Raw genomic sequence first — 22,039 nt, 5'->3', positions numbered from 1 at the left:
AAGAAAGAACCAATAGAGGGGACACAGTGAAGGTAAAATCCACTGGATTTATAAGATAAGTAGCCTAAGACCAAAGGATGGGCCATGTACCTACTTATTAAGACGAAAGTTTACCAACCTGGCAAAGTAGCAATTCTTTTTGGAATAACGTGAAAAGTAGGGAAAGCCAGATATTCCAACTACAGCTGCAGCAGACACAGGATGCTCACCTAGGACCATAGGGAGCAACGACTGTGCTTTCAGCTGGCTTCCTGACTATGTCTGGTCATCTGACAACATGTGTACAAAAGGACTCTCTACCTGTTTCAGGGAAAAGGCAATTAAACCCTAGTGAGAATGTATATTCCCAGGGGAAGTCAATGGCTTTTATAAGGATGCCTTCTTCTTCAATCATTATAGTAACCCTGTAAGCTCCTGGCAAATTTCCTTTATAAATATAGGATTGTCTACGTATAAGAGAAAAGATATGCTACATATTCACATTCATTCATGAACAGCTGGCACATTACCCTTGCAGAACATACTTACCAAAACCAGGTACATCTCCTTCTTGGTACAAAAATTTCAGTGTCTTACAACCATCTTTCATAAAAAAGAGAGTAAATGCGTCCAGCTGTTAAGTAAAAGAGAAATGACTTGTTTAGTGGCTAAGTCATGTCCAACTCTTTTGTGACCCCATGGACTGTAGCCCACCAGGCTCCTCTGTCCGTGGGATTTCCCAGGCAAGAATACTGGAGTGGGTTGCCATTTCCTTCTCCAGGGGATCTTCTCCAACCAGGGATCAAACCCAGGTCTCCAGCATTCCAGGCAGATTCTTTATCACTGAGCCACCTGGGGAAGCCCAATAGAATGACTAGGAAACTATAATAAAATGAACCAACAGAGGAAAACCAGTACCACCTCAAGACCTGGAAGGATGGGCATGGGGAAACAGCAGGAAGCAGGTTGAAAGAAGGAGCTGGGGGACAGGGACTGCTCGGGAGAACATGGTCAGAATCACAGCCAAAGAGGGAAGGATCAGGCTTCTTTCCCCTATGCCCTCCAGTCTCCCACTGGTACCTCCCAGAGGCTGAGCCACATGGAAGAAGAGAGCAAGTGAGCCCACGTGGTAGATTCCAGAAAGGTCAGTCTTCCAGGTAACAGAACAGGGTGGAGCACAGCAAAAGAGAATGGATCTGAAAGCCAACAAACTAACCAACACAGTTGTTCTTCATGCACCCAGTTTCCTAAACCACACAACAAAACATACCATCCCCTGCTCCTTGTTCCATCTGCTTCCTCATGCATTCACTAATCATGATGCCAATCTACTATAAGTCCTGGCTTTGAACATGTAACCAAATAAGCACTATAATCTCTCCCAGATTTTGACATTTGTCTCCATTCCTGGCTGTATGATCTCCATTCCACTGTGGCTTTGCAACTCAGAAGGAACTCTTAAGCAAACACCTTTCTTGGCCTGACTTTTCCCTTAATCCTAGATTTCCCATTTCTTGCTACCTTAGCAGTATCTGGCCTGGTCCATGATAGTCTTATGGAACAACTTAACCACAAAAACCCAAATCCAAGACATACTCCTGGAATGACAAGTGGAATGGTTTGCAGCTACCAGACACTCCAGCCTGCTCTCTCTCTCTCTCTCTCTTCGGTCACTCAGTTGTGTCCAACTCTTTGCAACCCCATGAATCACAGCACGCCAGGCGTCCCTGTCCATCACCAACTCCCGGAGTTTACTCAAACTCATGTCCATTGAGTCAGTGATGCCATCCAGCCATCTCATCCTCTGTCATCCCCTTCTCCTCCTGCCCCCAATCCCTCCCAGCATCAGGGTATTTTCCAATGAGTCAGCTCTTCACATGACGTGGCCAAAGTACTGGAGTTTCAGCTTCAACATCAGTCCTTCCAATGAACACCCAGGACTGATCTCCTTTAGGATGGACTGGTTGGATCTCCGTGCAGTCCAAGGAACTCTCAAGAGTCTTCTCCAACACCACAGTTCAAAAGCAGCAATTCTTCGGCACTCAGCTTTCTTCACAGTCCAACTCTCACATCTATACATGACCACTGGAAAAACCATAGCCTTGACTAGATGGACCTTTGCTGGCAAAGCAATGTCTTTGCTTTGTAATATGCTGTCTAGGTTGGTTAAAACTTTCCTTCCAAGGAGTAAGCATCTTTTAATTTCATGGCTGCAATCACCATCTGTAGTGATTTTGGAGCCCCCAAAAATAAAGTCTGACACTGTTTCCACTGTTTCCCCATCTATTTCCCATGAAGTGATGGGACCAGATGCCATGATCTTAGTTTTCTGAATGTTGAGCTTTAAGCCAACTTTTTCACTCTCCTCTTTCACTTTTATCAAGAGGCTTTTTAGTTCCTCTTCACTTTCTGCCATAAGGGTGGTGTCATCTGCATATCTGAGGTTATTGATATTTCTCCCAGCAATCTTGATTCCAGCTTGTGCTTCTTCCAGCCCAACGTTTCTCATGATGTACTCTGCATATAAGTTAAATAAGCAGGGTGACAATATACAGCCTTGACGTACTCCTTTTCCTATTTGGAAGCCGTCTGTTGTTCCATGTCCAGTTCTAACTATTGCTTCCTGACCTGCATATGGATTTCTCAAGAAGTGGGTCAGGTGGTCTGGTATTCCCATCTCTTTCTAGCCAGTGAGAAAAACTTCCTCCAAGCAGAAAATGCCAGTCAAGAAAACCAGGGGGCGAATATCAATACTTAAGGGTGATAATACCACCTCTGTAGGCACCCATCTCCCGAGTCCTAGTATCAGTCCTCCTCTGAAGGCACTGCCCAGTCCCCATGTCTATGCCTAAAACTTCTGCAAAGCTACTGGGATTCCAATTATGAAGTCAGCCAACTATGTGGCCTTGCAAATTTCAGGTGAAACAAGGTTGATCACCTATATAGTTTCCTCCTTAACCAAGCACAGGAATGGTTCTTGGGACAGGCCTGAAGCCTGAGCCATCTGAGAAACAGTTTTTTTTAGAAATTTGCCTTTCCTTCATCTCTTGGTCATCCACTCAGTGATGAGTACAGGGCTGTTTTATGTTACTTTCTTCTACTAGGAGAACAGGGAGACACACAAAAAGAGTTGTCAGAGGAGCCAAAATGGTAAGGAAAGGAGGCCAGGAGAGATTGAGACAAATGGTGGCTCAGCAGTAAAGAATCTGCCTGTCAATGCAGGAAACACAGATTCCATCCCCGATCCGGGAAGATCCCACATGTGTCGGAGCAACTAAGCCTGTGCTCTAGAGCCTAGGAGCTGTAACCGTTGAACCCACATGCTGCAACTCTGAAGCCCACATGCCCTAGGGCCCATGTTCCACAAGAGAAATCACTGCAATGAGAAGCCCACACACTCCAACTAGACTGTATACCCTACTCTATACAACCAGAGAAAAGCCCACTCAGTAACAAAGACCCAGCACAGCCATAAATAAATAATTTTTTAAAAGCAATACAAACAAAACAGCTTGAGAGTGGCAAAGAGAATCCTGTTGCCATTGGGTGGTATGACCCATAGCCAGTACAGATTACAGAATTTGTGGGGCCTGGTATAAAATGAAAATGCAGAACCAAATGTTTAAAAATTATTAATAATTTCAAGATGGCAACAGGAGATCATTAATCCAAGTAAAAGGCCCTTCAGCGCAGGGCCTACTCGGCTAACAGCCTGCATACCCTCAAAGCCATCTTTGGCCACATCCACATTCCCACATGGAACTTTGGTGACCTGAGAAACTGTGACTTTCACTGATCCAGGTCACTCGTAGACTTGATGGCAAGCACAAGCAGTTAACAGTAATTTTATTGAAAATTAATTTAGGACTTCCCTGGTGCCACAGTGAATAGGAATCTGCCTACCAATGCAGGAGGCACAGATTCAATCCTTGGCCCAGAAGGATTCCATATGCCATGGAACAACTAGGCCTGTGTGCCACAGCTACTGAGTCCTCACTCTAGAGCCTCAGATCCATAACTACTGAGCCCATGCACTGCAACTACTGAAGCCCACGAGCCTAGGGCACATGCTCCACAACAAGAGAAGCCACCATAATGAGAAGCCCACAGACCACAAATGTGCAGCCCTCACTCACCACAACCAGAGAAAGCCCGTACAAAGCAACGAAGACCCAAAGCAGCCAAAAATAAATAAATAAAAATAAATATTTTTTAAAGAGAATCAATGTCCAAAAGGAATTTACAACAAAAAGTATCAAATTTTTTTCAAAGAAAATTAATTTAGAACCTGAGCTATAAGGAAGCTATAACACTGCTTCTGGGAACTGCTATGAAACTCAGTTTATCATATATTACTATAACTAGGGTGACCATATACAGTAAATTAAATCATCCAAAACTGGGACCGTTTTTGGAGTGAAAGGAGGAACTGTTAATAATTATGCCAGAAAAGTAGGCAGTAGGGTGTCCCTGGCATGCAGAGATACATGGTAATCACCTCACTGTTTTCCAATATATTCAGGCAACAGTCACTGTGCCCCAGCTCTATTTCTGCAGTTTGTTTTTCTATCCAAATGATTTTCACTTGCAGGTTATATAACCTGTACTTTTAAAATATCACTCTACCTGTGCTTTACTATTCCTCTTAACTTCTGAAGCCATTCTGAATTAGAATCTTAGCTCAATTCTAGTTGCCAACTCTTTTCCTTTCTTCCTTCCTTCCTTCCTCCACCCTAGTAGGCCAAACTAGAAATATCATCCAGTTGGCTATAATTACATAAAATAAAGCTTCCTCTCTAATCAGGTAAATCCCAACCGCCTCTTTCTAAATATTTTGTTGTTCACAATGATCCATGTTTCTTAATCAATTACTCCTCGAAAAGCAGCTAAAAAAGAGTGATAAGACTCAAACTTACAGATGGGCAATCCAAAATTAATTCTTCAACAGTTACTATGTCCAGGCCAAGCTTTTCTGACAGAATTTCAAAGATATATTTGTAGGAAGGGTCAATTTTCATTTTTCGGTTTTCTCTTGCATCTCTATATCTTGCCTAAAGAATGAAAACCACAGGTTAAAAAAAATGCAGTTATGAAGAAAAATCATCAAAACGTTTCATTTGAGATCAAAGTGACACATATGAAAAACACAAGCAAACCTGTCTCTCCTTTAATGTTTCCTGTAGATTTGGAATGCCACTCATACTTCGGTGGTATTTGGATGATCTGCGGGAAGACTGGGAGAGCCCATTAGAAAGCATGGACTGGGCCATGCGCGGCGCAGGCCTGGGGCGCACCCTGCCCGGTTCCAACTCATCATCGTCTGGCATAACTATCCTTTCATCAGAAGGAAGGAGATTCAAATAATCACTTAAAGAGGAAGTAGGGGCTTTCTCGGAAAGAGAGCCTGTATCTCCCTCAGACACCTCTTCGGGAAGGTTTGGGGCCTCCTCGCTGGAAGGAGGAGGAGGAGTCTCTTCTTCTGCAGGGGGCGGAGCCTCATCTCCTGGATCCGGAGGGGCAACCTCTTCGTAACCAGGAGGTGCCGGTTCTCCGGAAGAGGGAGGGGCTTCTTCTTCCGGAGGGGGTGGGTCGCCTTCCTGAGCGCTCATGTTATCCAGTCCTTCCACCAGCAGGGCACCTTAAAACTTCAAAACCTAGGATGATAAAAGGTTTCCTTTTAAAACTATTCAATAAGTTGAACGCGATATGTTAACTTGTTACTACCCTTGAAGCTAGACAGGTGAACAATATTATGTATTTCTCCCTATTGCATTATCTAAAGAAACTAAGTTTATGGGGCTAGGGAAAGAATTTTTTTAAGTGAGACAGCGCGCGCGCACACATACACACACACACACACACCCCTCTAGATTTTTCAAACTGTGTAAGTGCTTCTCCTGATCATGATGTGACCCTAGGGGACATACCCCATTCCCAGTGGAATAGGAGGGAAAAAATTCAATTAAGTCTCCATCAAAATAAATAGGCATTTAGGATATGGCTAAGATTCTTACTCTCACAGAATAAAAGAGTAAATAATTGAAGAGCAAAAGAACAGATTACAAAGCAGCTACTTCAAAAGAAGATAAAGAAGCTTTCTAGTGAGAAATTCTGAAGTCACTGGTGCAGACCTGGCCTAAGTAAGATGGTGCTTCATATGAAGGGACACCAGCAACCCTTCATCAGACACAGAGATAACCTATAACCTGCACCCGACATCTGCCCTCTCCAAGTTTTCCAAAGCACCCATAAACAGCTGATATACTACTTTGGTCTATTCCAGAACATAAAGACCCACACTGACCTTTCAGGTGCCAGCTAACCTGTTGACCCACCCGCATCCAAGGTGTACAACAAGAACTTAAACTGTCTGAAGTTTTTGCTTAATTTTTTCTCAAATCTCTCTCTCCTCTCTTGTAGATCCTGCCTTTTGTCTTTGACCTTTGGCCACAGTCTAAGGTCTGGGCTTCCCCGGTGGCTCAGACGGTAAAGAATCTGCTTGCAATGCAGGAGACCAGGGATCCATCCCTGGGTTAGGAAGATCCCCTGAAGACGGGAATGGCAACCCACTCCAATATTCCTACCTGGGAAATCCTATGGAGAGAGGAGCCTGGTGGGCTACAGACCTTGGAGTCGCAAAGAGTCTGACACAACTGAGTAACTAACATACACACACACACATACACACACACACACACACACACATACACACACACACACACAATCTAAGGTCTAGCTTCTTCACACTAGAGGGAATTTGCTTAGGCAGTGACTACTTAGATGTCTGTGAATTACTATTGGACACAACAAAGATATATAATACCCAGGGGTTGTGTGTGCATTACAATCTTACACTTGAAACTGGCCTATAGGAGTCAGCTGTGCTGTCTATAATACGTCAAGATCAAGTATGATGATACATACTAGTGAAGTCACATCAACTACCTGTCACTCTGTTCAAATTTATGCTTTTGAATTCTACAAAATAATTCACTTTACTTGGTAAGAGAATCATGCCTTCTCTCAAAGGGTATCAACAGGTATTGTTGTCTAGTTTCTGAAACCAAAGAAAAATTTAATTTCAATAAATGGTAAAATATGTGTACTGATTGAGCTCAGTGGGGCTAGAGAGCATCTCTATAGGCACTCAGTGCTCTTCTGAGAGACACGCAGTAATTTAAGCCAGTATAGAGATACCATTATGTAAGCCATGAAAGAAAGGCTAAAATTGAAACATATTTTGCTTAAGAAATCAAGGAAGCATTCAATAAATCTTAATGAGGTTCCCATCTAAAAATTACTACTATTTCTTAAGTGTTGGCACAGATTAAATTTTCAGAAAATTTTATTACTTAAAGATTCCAGATAGTTAAGATTCATGACACATAATTTTAGAACTAGAAGATAAATGTTAGAAATCATCTAGTTTAATTTTCCCTTTTTAGTGATAATGAAACTAAGATCCAGAGAAGTTACAGGTCTTATCCAATTACACAGCCAAGAATGATCTTTCTAATGAGGGAAGTAAACACATCAACACTTATAATTTCACTAGAACCAGCCAGAGTGTGCACAAAAATCTGTAGTGTCAAAAAAGAAAGTGCAGGAGGAAAATCTCTAAGAAACAGCTGTCATTTAAGACAAGTCATGGTAGGATACATATGAGTTCCATGCAGAAGACTGGAGTTGTTGTAGTCGTCGGGTCGCCAAATCATGTCAGACTCTTTTGCAACTGTAACTTGCCAGGTTCCTTTGTCCATGGGATTCTCCAAGCAAGAATACTGGAATGGGGTGCCATTTCCTTCTCCAGGGCATCTTCTTGACCCAGGGATTGAACTTGAGTCTCCTGCTTGGCAGGCGGATTCTTTACCACTGAGCCACCAGGGAAGCCCAGAGAAGATTGGGGAAGTAATATTAATTTCCAGTAAGTAAATACCAGTTTCTGTCCTTGCTGAGACACAGAACTGTGGTTGACAAATATATATGGAGAGAGAATGTAAATAATATGAATTTTAATACACTTAATAATTTAATACTCAATATATATATTTGATGAAAATTGACATTATAATAATCATAGTCTAGACATAAAAAATGGAGTTGGGCTGACATTGAGGACCTGGTCTCAGACACATCCCTGCACCACTGAGAACTTAAATTTTCTCTGAATTGTATCAAAGTGAAGGACACCACTAACCATTTTCAAAACAGCACCTGCTGGCAGCTGCAACTTTATAATTTCAAGGTTTCCCCTTATACTTAACTATGCAACCATTTCAGATCCCAGCAAATCCTTACTTAACAAGCAACCTTACTTCTTGCCAGTTCCAACTATTATTCTTGATAAACCGTTTCATGTAATTTAACTGCAAACTTGTGATTTTTGCCTTTTTAAGGCTCCTTCATTTTGGAGTCCTGCATAACACAATTCAAATGCTGTCTCTCTCAGGCTGCAGTCCTAACAAACCCCAAATAAACACCTTTTAATTTTCAATCAGGTCTCTGTTTCTCAAATTTTGGCTAGCATGTCTCTGTGTGCATGTGTGTGTGTGTGTGTGTGTGTGCGTGTGTGTGTGTGTGTGTCTACATACACATATGTAGATATATAACGTGCATGTATGCATGCTAAGCAACTTCAGTCGTGTCCGACTATTTGCAACCCTATGGACCATAGCCTGCCAGGCTCCTCTCTCCATGGGATTCTCTGGAAAGAATATTGCAGTGGGTTGCCAGTGGGTTGCCATGCACTCCTCCAGGGGATCTTCTCGACCCACAGTTCAAACCCAAGTCTCTTTCATCTCCTGCACTGGCAGGTGAGTTCTTCACCACTAGCACCACCTGGGAAGCCCAATATATAGCACAGTCATACATATTTTGAACATTTTTTCTAACACTACTAAACTCAATTTATTTCAGTCTTTCAACACTTATTTTCTGCTAAGATGATAGGTTTAACTTCTTTAAAAAAAAAAAAAAAATGACCGGGGAGAACAAGATGGCGGGGGACTAAGTGGACATGGAGTACGTCTCTCTCCACAGATACATCAGGAATACACCTTCAGACACGGAAGGGCATGCAGAACACCAGCTGAGAGCGGACAGGAGTACCTGACCAGTGCAAAAGAATATATAGACCCACACAAAACTTGGTAGGATGAAGGAACTAGGGAGAAAACCAGGAGTGTTAGTAGGACTGGACCTGCCCACAAAGGGTGGAGGAACTGAATCAGGGGTTCCATCCCCACATTGGGACAACTGTCTGAGTCAGAGGAGAAACACTTAAGGCTGAGACTGAAACAGCTGATCTGTGGCAGCCTAAATGGAAGGAGAATCAGACACTCCTTGCCGCAGCCATACATACCCCAGACAGGGACATAGATCCCCTGTAAGGTGCAGCAGATGGAAGCTGCAGTTTAGGGATTGTGGAGCAGTCCCAGGGCGAGGGCTGCCGTTGATGGCGGACAGACAGATCGAGGGGATGTGAGGGAGGAGATTGTGATGGGAAATGCCTGTGGAGGAAAGCCGGGCAGCCATGGAAGCAAGGAGATACTGCTGAGTCACGCATAGCAGGTAGAGCCATCAGCACAGCCTCTCTCCCCCTACATGCCAGCATTGGCAGCTTAACAATACAGAGATTGGCCCATCAAATGCCTGACGCACTGTCAGACCTGGACCCCACCCAGGTGCTCCTTTAAGTGCCTGATGCGCCGATCTACAGAGTAGGACCCCAGCCAGGGGGGGCGCCTCTATGTGCCTGACACACGGAACAACAGAGAAGGACCCCAGGCAAGGGAGCTTGCTAAGTGCCTGAAAGGGCAGCGCTACAGAGAAAGACTGGCCAAAGAGGCCTTCTGATCACAAGCGACAAGAGGCTCGAAAAAAGACTCTGATGGGGCCATAACTCCTGCGGGGGAGGCAGTCCGTGTCCCTGCACACTTGACGCCGCCAGGGTCCCCACAAACCAAGCAGCTGTGCCACCTTCACACTCAACTCTCACTGGGGCAAAGCTGCCACGGGCAAAAAAATTCTTGCTTCTATGCAGTTATGCCCAACTCTTTGCGATCCTGTAGACTGTGGCCTGCCAGGCTTCTCTGTCAGGGAGGGGGGGTTCTCCAGGCAAGAACTCTGGAGCATATTGGCCATTACTGGTTGCCATACCCTTCTGGAGCGCTGTATTTCCTGCCACCAACTCCCCTGAGTACCTGGTGCTGCCAGAACCCCTGTGACCCAAGCAGCTGCACCGCCTCCACACCTGGCCTTCAAAGGGGCAAACCCAAGTCCTCCAGGGCAGCCTCAGGAGCAAACCCCAGTGGACGACCCACACGCAGAGGTGGAAATAAAACCACAATTGAAACCCAGGGGCAGTGTGGCTAAGGAAGAAGACCCAAAACCTCCCACCAGCCCTACAAGCTGCAGATTAAATGCACACAATCAACTAGGCAGACTCTTGTGTCTATGGAATAGATAAAAGATCATGGAGAGCTCCCACAAAAGAAAACGCACTGGTTCTGACAGCTGTGGACATTGGAGGCAAGAACGCACAGGAGTAGGACCAGACTGGAATCTGAGCTGCCCCCAGAGCAGGTCCAGAGACCAGCACAGCGCTGGAGGGCATCCTAGGGAGGGGAGGTGGACTGTGACCCCAGTGAGGGAAGGACTCTGACAGCTGAGACTCAAGAAAAACATTTATTATTCTTATCTTTTGGATTTTTTTCTTTATTTCCCCCTCTGTTGTAGTTGTCAGTTTTATTGGCACTATGAAGTCTAATTAAACTTAATAGAGTTTTTTTTTCCTTTTATTCTCAGTCACATTTTTTATTGTTGTCATAAACCCCTGCCTTTATGTTGGCTTTTGCAATTCTGGGGAGTTTTCCTTTTTTTTTTCCTCTTTTTTTATTTTTAATTTTTAATTTTTTAAACCTGTTATTATTTTTTCTACATTTATTCCTTTGTTTGCTTTTCCTACTGTTCTTTTCCCCTTGCAGTTAATCTTTAATGTATATAAACCTTCTTCATCTACCTTTATTTAACTTTACATGTCTATTCTTTCTTTTCTTTCTTTCCTTTCCTCTCAACATATTTGTTAGTTTTATTTTCATTGCTTTATTCTCCAATTGGCACCTTACTTTAGTTTTGTCTTCCAGTTTGTGCTGTAGTTAGGTTTGTTCTGGTAGATATAATTTTTGGTTTCCTTTGTTTGCTGGATCAATCTATTGTACTTTATTTTTGTTGGGCTGTTTAGATTTTGCTTATGGGTGTATGTGTATATGTGTATATTCAGTCACACTTTTTATTATTGTTATAAACCTCTGCATCTACATTGGGCTTTTGAAGTTCTATGGAGTTTTTTCCTTTATTTTCTTTCTTCTGCTTTTTTTCTCTTCTCTTTTTTATAATTTTAACTTTTAATTTTTTAAACCTATTATATTTTTCTACATTTACTCCTTTGTTTGCCTTTCCTACTGTTCTTTTTCCCTTGCAGTTAATATTTAATGTATATAAAACTTCTTCATCTACCTCCTATTTAACTTTGCATATCTATTCTTTCTTTCCTTTCTTCCTTTTCCTCTCAACATATTTGTTAGTTTTGTTTTCAATGCTTTATTCCCCACTTGGCACCTTGCTTTAGGATTGTTTTCCGCTTTGCACTTTAGTTAGTTTTGTTCTTAACTAGTAAATATAATTTTTTATTTCCTTTGTTTGCTGGGTCAATCTATTGTACTTTACTTGTGTTGGATTGTTTTGACTTTGCTCATGGGTGTATATGTATATCTGTATATTCTATTATTTTAATTATTATCTGCTTGATTTTGTAACTGTCATTTGTCTGGGGTTCATTTTTGGTTTCTCGTTTTTGGATATTTGTTTTACTCTCACTTAATGACATAACAAACCACTTGTGGAATCTTCATTCCTGACCAAAGATCAAGCCCTGAGCCTTCGGAGTGGGAGCATTGACTGCAAGATCCTAGACTACCAGACAACTAACCCTAGGGAGTAGCAAATAGTGAGAACTCACAAAAATGAAACCACTTGAATACAACACCAGGTATCACCCAACCACTAATAGCACCCTGTGCAGGACACCTCCTCTAAACAAGAAACAAAACAAAAATACAAACCCAATCATCAGCAGACAGGATTACCACCTCACTCAGCCTTGCTCATCAGAGGAAAAACAAGCAAACAAAATCTCAGCACAAATCTCACTCTATAAGCTTACACAAACCACTGCACCAACCTTGGGAGGGCAGAAACCAAAAGGAAGAAACAAGTCAACCTTGAAGCCTGGGAAAAGGAGACCTCAAATGCAATAGGTTAAAAAAAAAATAATGAAAAGGCAGAGAAATACTACACAAATGAAGGAACAAACTAGAAACAGAGAAGCCCAAATAAATGAAGAGGAAATAAGCAAACTACCTGAAAAAGAATTCAAAATTATGAAAGTAAAGATGATCAAAAACCTTGAAAACAAAATTAAGAAAATGCAAGAATCAATTAACAAAAATCTAGAAGAATTAAAGAATAAACATACAGAGACAAACAACACAATTACTGAAATTAAAAGTAGAAGGAATTGGACTTCCCTGGTAGTCCACTGGTTAAGAATCTGCCTGCCAATGCAGGAAACAATGGGTTCAATCCCTGGTCCAGGAAGATTCCACATGCCATGGGGCGACTAGACTCATGTGCCCAGATACTGAGCCGATGTGCCACAATTACTGAAGTCTGTGTGCCCTAGAGCCTGTGCTCTGCAACAAGAGAAGCCACCACATTGAGAAGCCTGCAGGTCGCAACTAGAGAGTAGCCCCCTCTCACCGCAACTACAGAAAGACAGGCAGCAACAAAGACTCAGCAGAGACAAAAATGAATAAATTTTTTAAAAAATAAAAATAGAAGGAATCAATAGCAGAATATCTGAAGCAGAAGAATGAATCAGTGAGCTGGAAGATAAAATGGTGGAAATAACTTCTGAAGAGCAGGATAAAGTAAAAAGAATGAAAAGAACTGAGGATAGTCTCAGAGACCCCTGGGACAATACCAAATGCACCAACATTTGAATTATAGGGGTCCCAGAAGGTGAAGAGAAAAAGAAAGGGTTTGAGAAAATTTTTGAAGAGATTATAGTTGAAAATTTCCTCAATATGGAAAGGGAAATAGTATATCAAATCCAAGAGGCACAAAGAGTCCCATACAGGATAAACCCAAGGAGAAACATGCCAAGACACATACTACTCAAACTAAAAAAGACTAAACACAAAGAAAGAATATTAAAAGCAGCAAGGGAGAAGCAACAAGTAACATACAAGGGAAACCCCATTTGCTTAACAGCTGATCTTTCAACAGAAACTCTGCAAGCAGAAGGGAATGATGGGGTATATTTAAAGTGCTGAAAGGGAAAAATCTACAAACAAGATTACCTGGCAAGGATCTCATTCAAAATTGATGGAGAAATAAAAAGTTTTTCCAACAAGCAAAAGTTAAGAGAATTCAGAACCACCAAACCCACTTTACAACAAATGTTAAAGGGATTTATATAGTGAAGAAATACGAGAAGAAAAAAGATCTGCAAAATCAACCCCAAACAATTAAGAAAATGGCAGTAGGAAAATATATATCAATAATTACTTTAAATGTAAATGGATGAAATGCTGCAACCAAAAGACATAGACTGGCTGAATGGATACAAAAACAAGACCCATATATATGCTGTCTGCAAGAAACCCACTTCAGACCTAAAGGCACGTATAGACTGAAAGTGAGAGGATGGAAAAAATATACTCCATGCAAATAGGAAGCAAAAGAAAGCTGGAGTAGCAATCCTCATATCAGACAAAATAGACCTTAAAATAAAGAAGATTACATGAGATAAGGAAGGACACTACATAATGATCAAGGGATCATTCCAAGAGGAAGACATAACAATTGTAAATATCTATGCTCCCAACATAGGAGCACCTCAATACGTAAGACAAACACTACAGACATAAAAGGAAAAACTGACAGTAAGATAATAATAGTAGGAGACTTTAACACCCCACTCACATCAATGGACAGATCATCAAAACAGAAAATTAATAAGGAAACAGAAGTTTTAAATGATACATTAGATGAGATGGATCTCATTGATATCTTCAGAACATTCCATCCAAATGCAGAAGAATACAACTTCTTCTCAAGTGCACATGGAACATTCTCCAGGATAGACCACATCTGGGGTAACAAATCAAACCTCAGTAAATTTAAGAAAACTGAAATCATATCAGCATCTTCTCTGACCACAACGCTATGAGACTATATATCAATTACAAGAAAAAAACTGTAAGAAACACAAACACATGGAGATTAAACAACATGTTTCTAAATAACCAACAGATTACTGAAGAAATCAAAAGGGAAATCAAAAAATTTCTATAAATAAATGACAATGAAAATATGACAACTCAAAACCTATGGAATGCAGCAAAAGCAGTTCTAAGAGGGAAGTTTATAGCAATACAATCCTAACTCAAGAAATAAGAAAAACATCGAACAAACAACCTAACTTTACACCTAAAACAAATGGAAAAAGAAGAGCAAAAAAACCCCAAAATTAATAGAAGGAAATAAATCATAAAGATCTGAGCAGAAATAAGTGAAAAAGAAATGAAAGAAACAATAGTAAAGATTAATAAAGCTAAAAGCTGGTTGTTTGAGAAGATAAAATTGATAAACCTTTAGCCAGACTCATCAAGAACAAAAGAGAGAAGAATCAAATCAACAAAAAAAAGGAGCGGTTACAACAGACAATGCAGAAATACAAAGGATTATAAGAGACTATTAGGAACAACTTTATGGCAATAAAATGGATAACCTGGAAGAAATGGACAGATTCTTAAATAAGTTCAATCTTCCAAGACTGAATCAGGAAGAAATAGAAATTATGAACAACCCAGTTACAAGCACTGAAATTGAAGCTGTGATCAAAAATCTGCCAAAAAAAAAAAAAAAGAAAAAAAAACCCAGGACCAGATGGTTTCACAGGAGAATTCTAACAAACATTTAGAGAAGAGCTAATGTCTATCCTTCTAAAACTCTTTCAAAAAATTGCAGAGGAAGGAACACTTCCAAACTTATTCTATGAGGCCACCATCACCCTGATACCAAAACCAGACAATGACAACACAAAAAAAGAAAACTACAGGTCAATTTCACTGATGAACATAGATGAAAAAATCCTCAACAAAATTTTAGCAAACAGAATTCAGCAACACATCAAAAAGCTCATACACCATGATCAAGTTGGGTTTATTCCAGGGAGCAAGGATTCTTCAATATATGCAAATCAATCAACTGTGATATACCATATCAATAAAAACCATATGATCACCTCAATAAATGCAGAAAAAGCCTCTGACAAAATTCAGCACCCATTTATGATTAAAACTCTTCCGTACACAGAAAATTATAAGACACTGATGAAAGTAATCAAAGATGACATAAACGGATGGAGAGATATTCCATGTTCCTGGATAGGAAGAATCAATGTTGTGAAGATGACTGTACTACCAAATAAAATCTACAGATTCAATGTCATCCCTATGAAATTACCAATGGCATTTTTCACAGAACTAGGACAAAAAATTTCACAATTCATATGGAAACACAAAAGACCTCAAATAGCCAAAGCAGTCTTGAGAAAGAAGAATGGAGCTGGAGGAATCAACCTTCCTGACTTCAGATCATACTACAAAGCTACAGTCATCAAGACAGGATGGTACTGGCACAAAAACAGAAATACAGACCAATGGAACAAGATCGAAAGCCCAGAAATAAACCCATACACCTATAGGTACCATATTTTTTACAAACGAGGCAAGAATATACAATGGCGCAAAGACAGCCTCTTCAATAAATGATGTTGGGAAAACTAGACAACTACAAGTAAAAGAATGAAATTAAAACACTTCCTGATACCATACACAAAGATAAACTCAAAATTGATTAAATACCTAAATGTAAGACCAGAAACTATAAAACTCTTAGAGGAAAACATAGGCAGAACACTTGATGACATAAATCAAAGCAAGATCCTCTATGGTGCACCTCCTGGAGTAACAGAAATAAGAAAAAGTAAACAAGTGGGACCTGATTAAACTTAAAAGCATTTGCAAAAAAAAAAAAAAAAAAAAAGCATTTGCACAGCAAAGGAAACTATAACTGAGGTGAAAAGACTACCCTCAGAATGAGAGAAAATACTAGCAAATGAAACAACTGACAAAGGATTAATTTCCAAAATATATAAGCAGCTCATATAACTCAATGCCAGAAAAACAAACAACCCAATCAAAAAGTGGGAAAAAGACCTAAACAGACATTTATCCAAAGAAGACATACAGATGGCCAACAAACACATGAAAAGATGTCCAACATCGCTCATTATTAGAGAAATGCAAATCAAAACTACAATGAGATATCATCTGACTTTGGTCAGAATGGCCATCATCAAAAAGTCTACAAACAATAAATGCTGGAGAGGGTGTGGAGAAAAGGAAACATTCTTGCACTGTTGGTGGGAGTGTAAATTGATACAGCCACTAACCAAGACAGTATGGAGATTCCTTAAAAAAACTAGGAATAAAACCACCATATGACCCAGCAATCCCACTCCTAGGCATATACCCTGAGGAAATCGAAACTGAAAAAGACACATGTATCCCATTGTTCATTGCAGCACTGTTTACAATAGCTAGAACATGGAATGGATAAAGAAGTTGTGGTACATATACACAATGAAATATTACTCAGCCATAAAAAAGGAACACATTTGAGTCAGTTCTAATGAGGTGAATAAACCTAGAAGCTATTATACAGTGTGAAGTGAGTCAGAAAGAGATAAATATCGTATTCTAACACACATATACAGAATCTAGAAAAATGACACTGAAGAATTTATTTACAGGGCAGCAGTGGAGAAAGACATAGATAATAGACTTATGAACATGGGGAGAGGGGAGGAGTGGGTGAGATGTATGGAAAGAGTAACATGGAAACTCACATCACCATACGTAAAATAGACAGCCAATGGGAATTCGCTGTGTGGCTCAGGAAACTCAAACAGGGGCTCTGTATCACCTAGAGCAGTGGGATGGGGAGGGAGACGGGAGGGAGGTTCAAAGGGGGTATATGTATACCTATGGCTGATTCATGTTGAGGTTTGACAGAAAACAACTAAACTCTGCAAAGCAATTATCCTTCAATAAAAAATATAAATAAAAAAATGAATAAAGACCTCATAATAGGCAAAGGTTAAAAATAAAAAATAAATAAATGACCATTTCTGATGGGAGTTTAAAGTAGTACAACCTCCATGGAAAAAACAGTTTGGCAGTTCTTCAAAATCCAAATATAGAATTACCATATGACCCAGTAACTCCACTCCTCGGTGGAATTCTACTAGTAATTCTACCCAAGAGAATAGCATATGTGCACACAAAAAATTGTACACAAATGTTCACAGCAGCCTTATTCATAATAGCCAAAAAGTTAAAACAATCCAAATGTTTGATTAGATGATGAATGCATAAACAAAATGTGGTCCAGTAATATACTAAAATATTATTCAGGAAAGAAAGAAAGAAGGACTTTATATGCTGCAACGTAGATGAATCTTGAAAGCATCACACCAAGTGAAAGAAGCCAGACACAAAAGGCCACATTTTGTTTGAATCTATTTACATAAAATATAAATATAAAAGAATATCCAGGAAAGGCAAACCCATAGAGACTAAGTAGATAAGGGGTCGCCAGGAGGTGAGGGAAAGAATTGAAACTAACTGCTAACAGGCATGAGTTTTTTTTTAATGGGTGATAGAAATGCTCTGAAATTATACAGTGGCTATGGCAGCACAAATCAGTGAATATAATAAAAGCTACTGAAGAGTACATTTTAACCAAGTGAACTTTATCTTACATGAAGTATATCTCAATTTTAAAATGTTATTAATATTTTAAAAAGAAAAGTAAACAGGATAAGCACTGCACTAAGAAAATGACCAATTTTTGTTGATAGTTTATCAAGAGGTCTTAGTTTGTGAAAATCCTCCTCCAACATACAAAGGAGAAAAAAAAAGCATTTTGATACTAGATACTAGGTAAAAATACTAGAGAAAGGTAGAAGAACCAGTATAGGTATTGAGGAACTACATCATCTGCAGGCACCAGCTTTGTCTCCTTGCTCACCTATTTGTAATCTTGCAATGAAAGGATATTAAACACTAAAAACGCTTAACTCAGTCCTGAACGCCACCAGTCAGGTTAAACAATATCTATAACTAAGGGTCAGGCTAAATCAATAGGCTTAGAGAAGGAAAACTGAGAGCAAATAAAAAGGAAAGAAAGCTGAGAGGAAGACAAATAGTGTGCAAAGAAAACAACAACAACAAAAAACACACCCCAAATCTTCTCTCTCCTTTTCTGTGCCACAGCTACGGCTGCCATTCAAAGTGGTATGAGTAACTAAACCTCGTCCAGGGCTATGATATTCACTCTGGGACTGAAAACAAGACAAGACTCTTGTCCTCCAAAATTCACAGTCTTATTGGGGGGATAAAGAAGTCTTTGCAAACCAACCAACAGTGTAAATTTGTGACATTCTACTGGAAAAAGAAACTAGAAAAGGAGAAATTACGGTGGAAAAAATAGACAAAAACGATGTCATGCAGGATTTGGACGTAAGTTGGCCTTGAAGGAGAAGGATTCAGTTAGAAGCAAAAAGAAAAAAATCTAGAGAAAGAAGTCAAATGATAAAAACCTAGAGGGGTGGGACAGGGGTCTGTGGGAAGGAGGCTCAAGAGAAAGGGAACATATGTCTACATACAGCTGATTCACTTTGTTGAACAGCAGAAACTAACATAACATTGTAAAGCAATTATACTTTAATAATAAAATTTCTTTAAAGTTTAAAAAGACATAAATTCATGTTGATGTATGGCAGAAGGCATCACAATATTGTAATTATCCTCCAATTAATAATAAAATTAAAAAAAATTTTTAAAAGAAGCTACAAAAAAAAAGGAGTAAAAAGGTAAAGCCATGAAAAAGTATGAAGAGGTCAGAGGGGGTGAATTTAGTTGGGAAAAAATGCTTAGAATAATGCCATATTGTATTTCTTCTCCCAAAAGACCACACATTGCAAGGACTCAGAATCCGTTAAATAAATAACAAAATTCGGTTTTTATACAAGCACTGATTCCTAATGTCAACATTTTACAGAAAAGGCTCAGTTCTACTCAGAGCTTTTTTTCTAGCACTCCTAGGTCATACTTGAAAATCTCCTAACTAAGAATTCCCCCAGCTTATCATAAAATACACTGAAAGAAGTCACCATGAGTTACTATGATCCTATGGTAATCTAATAAACATAGTCTGTAGCCTCAATTCAGGTAAACATTTAATATAACATTTCCACCTCTATGTGCGTCTCCTTACCTCAATTTTCTTGGGATTTATGTGAAGCTGTTTAGGGAAGGAAAAAATAGCATTTAAATTCTGAAACTTATTAGAATACTCCTCTCAGAATATATGTTTTATGTAAAGAGTTCAATCTGTTCTCTATGAATTGAGTGCTGGCATATATATTTCAAGTTAAGGACAGGATAAACTCTTATTTTGTGAACATAAAGAGTGTTTATGGCCAGTAGTCTGTACACACTGACAATCAGGAAAGTGATAACCAGGAATTAACCACTATCAGGACTGAGAAACAAGTAAATTCTAAATAATTTGTTATAGTTTACATTTTTAAAGAAAATCATATATCTGAGACACTCAAAATAAATAAATAAATTACCACTGCTATTTTGGGGAGATTTTGCTTAGGAAAGCTGTAGAATTCATGCTCTAATGAAATCATTTGAGTTGCTTTTTCTATGTGGTTTCCAAATGTCAAATCATGTATGGTATCTAATGAACTCTAAATAAAAAACATCAGCTTTACCATTTCCAAAGACTGATGCAGTTATTTCATTGTAACTTAGAAAATGTACACAACTGTTTTATATAGAATTCCTAAAAACTGCAGCAAAAATTTTAATAGAGTACATAGTTGAAATAGAAAAAAATTTTAGTAAATATAAGTTCGCTTACTATATATACACATTCATATCTTTGTATGTAAACATGTTTGCAAAAGCAAAAAGAAGCAAGAAAACAAACACACTTCTTGGAAACAACCAAAATATTCCTTAATAAAAGGACCCATTAATTGTACTATAATACTCTATTCAATAAAGTTTTAATTTTACATTAGCAATAAAAATGAAGTAAAGCTACATATGTATATATAGAAACATTTCAAATTCATTACATGGAAAAATAAATTTTTTGAAGTATATGTATGCATATGCATAATATTTCATCTATTCTAAGATGCTCATTTTAAGAAGGTTTATTTGGCAACCTTTTTTCCTTTCCTTACATTTTTTCCTTTATGTTTTTACATATAGTATGGAATTTCCATTTATGTAATTGCATAAAATTATAATCAGTAGTAGTTTAGATTTGATAAAAATACATTAAAACTTTCTGGGAAAGACACACAATGAATTATGAATGATTACCTTGAGTGAAAAAGGCTGGATGAGAGAAGTAGAGGAAGAGTTGTGCTTTTCAATTTGATAACTTAATGGTTTTTTGAAAATTATAATCATGTGTGTATTTTACTTGTGTTCTATGTGTCTGTATCATATACTATAACACAAATAATGTGTCTATTTTTCTCCTATATATCTTAAGACTTAAAATTTGGAACCTAAATTTCCTTCTAAATTTTAGGATTTAGCACGACTAAATCATCTGCAGTGCAAGGGCAGGTCTTTACTCCAAGTAAAGACGCTCTGCTGGCTGTAAGAGCGCAGAGGGAGTGCAGGATAAAACACCTTTTCATCTTCTCCTGCTCATCCTTCCTTGTCCTCCCCGATCAACTTGCTGCCACACGCAATCATTCGAAATTTCCACCACCCCTTCTCTTTAAGCTCAATTCTGGAGGTTCACTGAACCTCCACAAAGGCATCCCTGGTCATGTCCAGGAGCAAGTTGCCACGTCAACCACACCCCTTTCTCTTGCGCGCGTCTCTGTAACCTTGTCCCTTCCCCATCGCTAATGGTCTCTGCGCGCTTGGTCCCTGTAGCTACAGACACACCCGAGACGCCCCTCCGAAGAAAAGTGCACAACGGAAGAGGTGTGGGGAGATGACAGACTGCTAAAAACGCACAGTACGTCAGGAAAAGGGTGAATGAGCAAGAGAACTGAGACAGACTAGCAGGGAAAGAAACTTATGGAAAAAACCTGACAGAGAAGATGACTTTGACTTGGGTCTCTAGAGCCGTCAAGTCAAGGACGGGAAAGAAAGTGAAAGACTCTCAGTGGTGTCGGACTCTTTGTGACCGCATGGACTGTAGCCCGCCAGGCTCCTCTGTCCTTGGAATTCTCCATGCACGAATACTGGAGTGGGTAGCCTGCTCCAGGGGATCTTCCCAGCCCAGGGACCGAACCCAGGTCTCCCGCATTGCGGGTGGATTCTTTACCAGCTGAGCCACCAGGAAGCCCAAGAATACTGGAGTGGGTAGCCTATCCCTTCTCCAGGAGAACTTCCCAACCAAGCAATCTCACCGAGGTCTCCTGCATTGCAGGCGGATTCTTTACCAGCTGAGCCCCCAGCGAAACCCCAAAGGACGGGAAAAGGGGAGTATTCTAGCAAGAAAGCAGGAAAGGCTCAGCTTGCTTGGGAAAAGCGTCAAATTTAGTGGTGAGATTTTCGTGGTGCAGAGGAGTGGGGAGGCGACGGGAGCAGAAGACAAGCCTGACGGGATAGGCGTTTTGTTGGTCTTACTTTTGAATTCTTAAAAGCGGGAGTGGGCTGTGGAATCTCTCAGACGTCCAGCGGAAGATACTGGGGTCGGCCAGGGCATGGGGCTCAGCCGGGGGCCTGTGGCGGGGTGGGAACCGGGGAGGCTGGGAGGTGGGCGCAGAGGGAGGCGAGTCGGCCGGGCCTCCGTGGGGTGGCGAACCGGGTCCCTG

This window comes from Dama dama, chromosome 7, assembly GCF_033118175.1.
Source record: "Dama dama isolate Ldn47 chromosome 7, ASM3311817v1, whole genome shotgun sequence".
Classification (NCBI taxonomy): Eukaryota; Metazoa; Chordata; class Mammalia; order Artiodactyla; family Cervidae; genus Dama; species Dama dama.
This window is presented reverse-complemented; position numbering follows the sequence as displayed.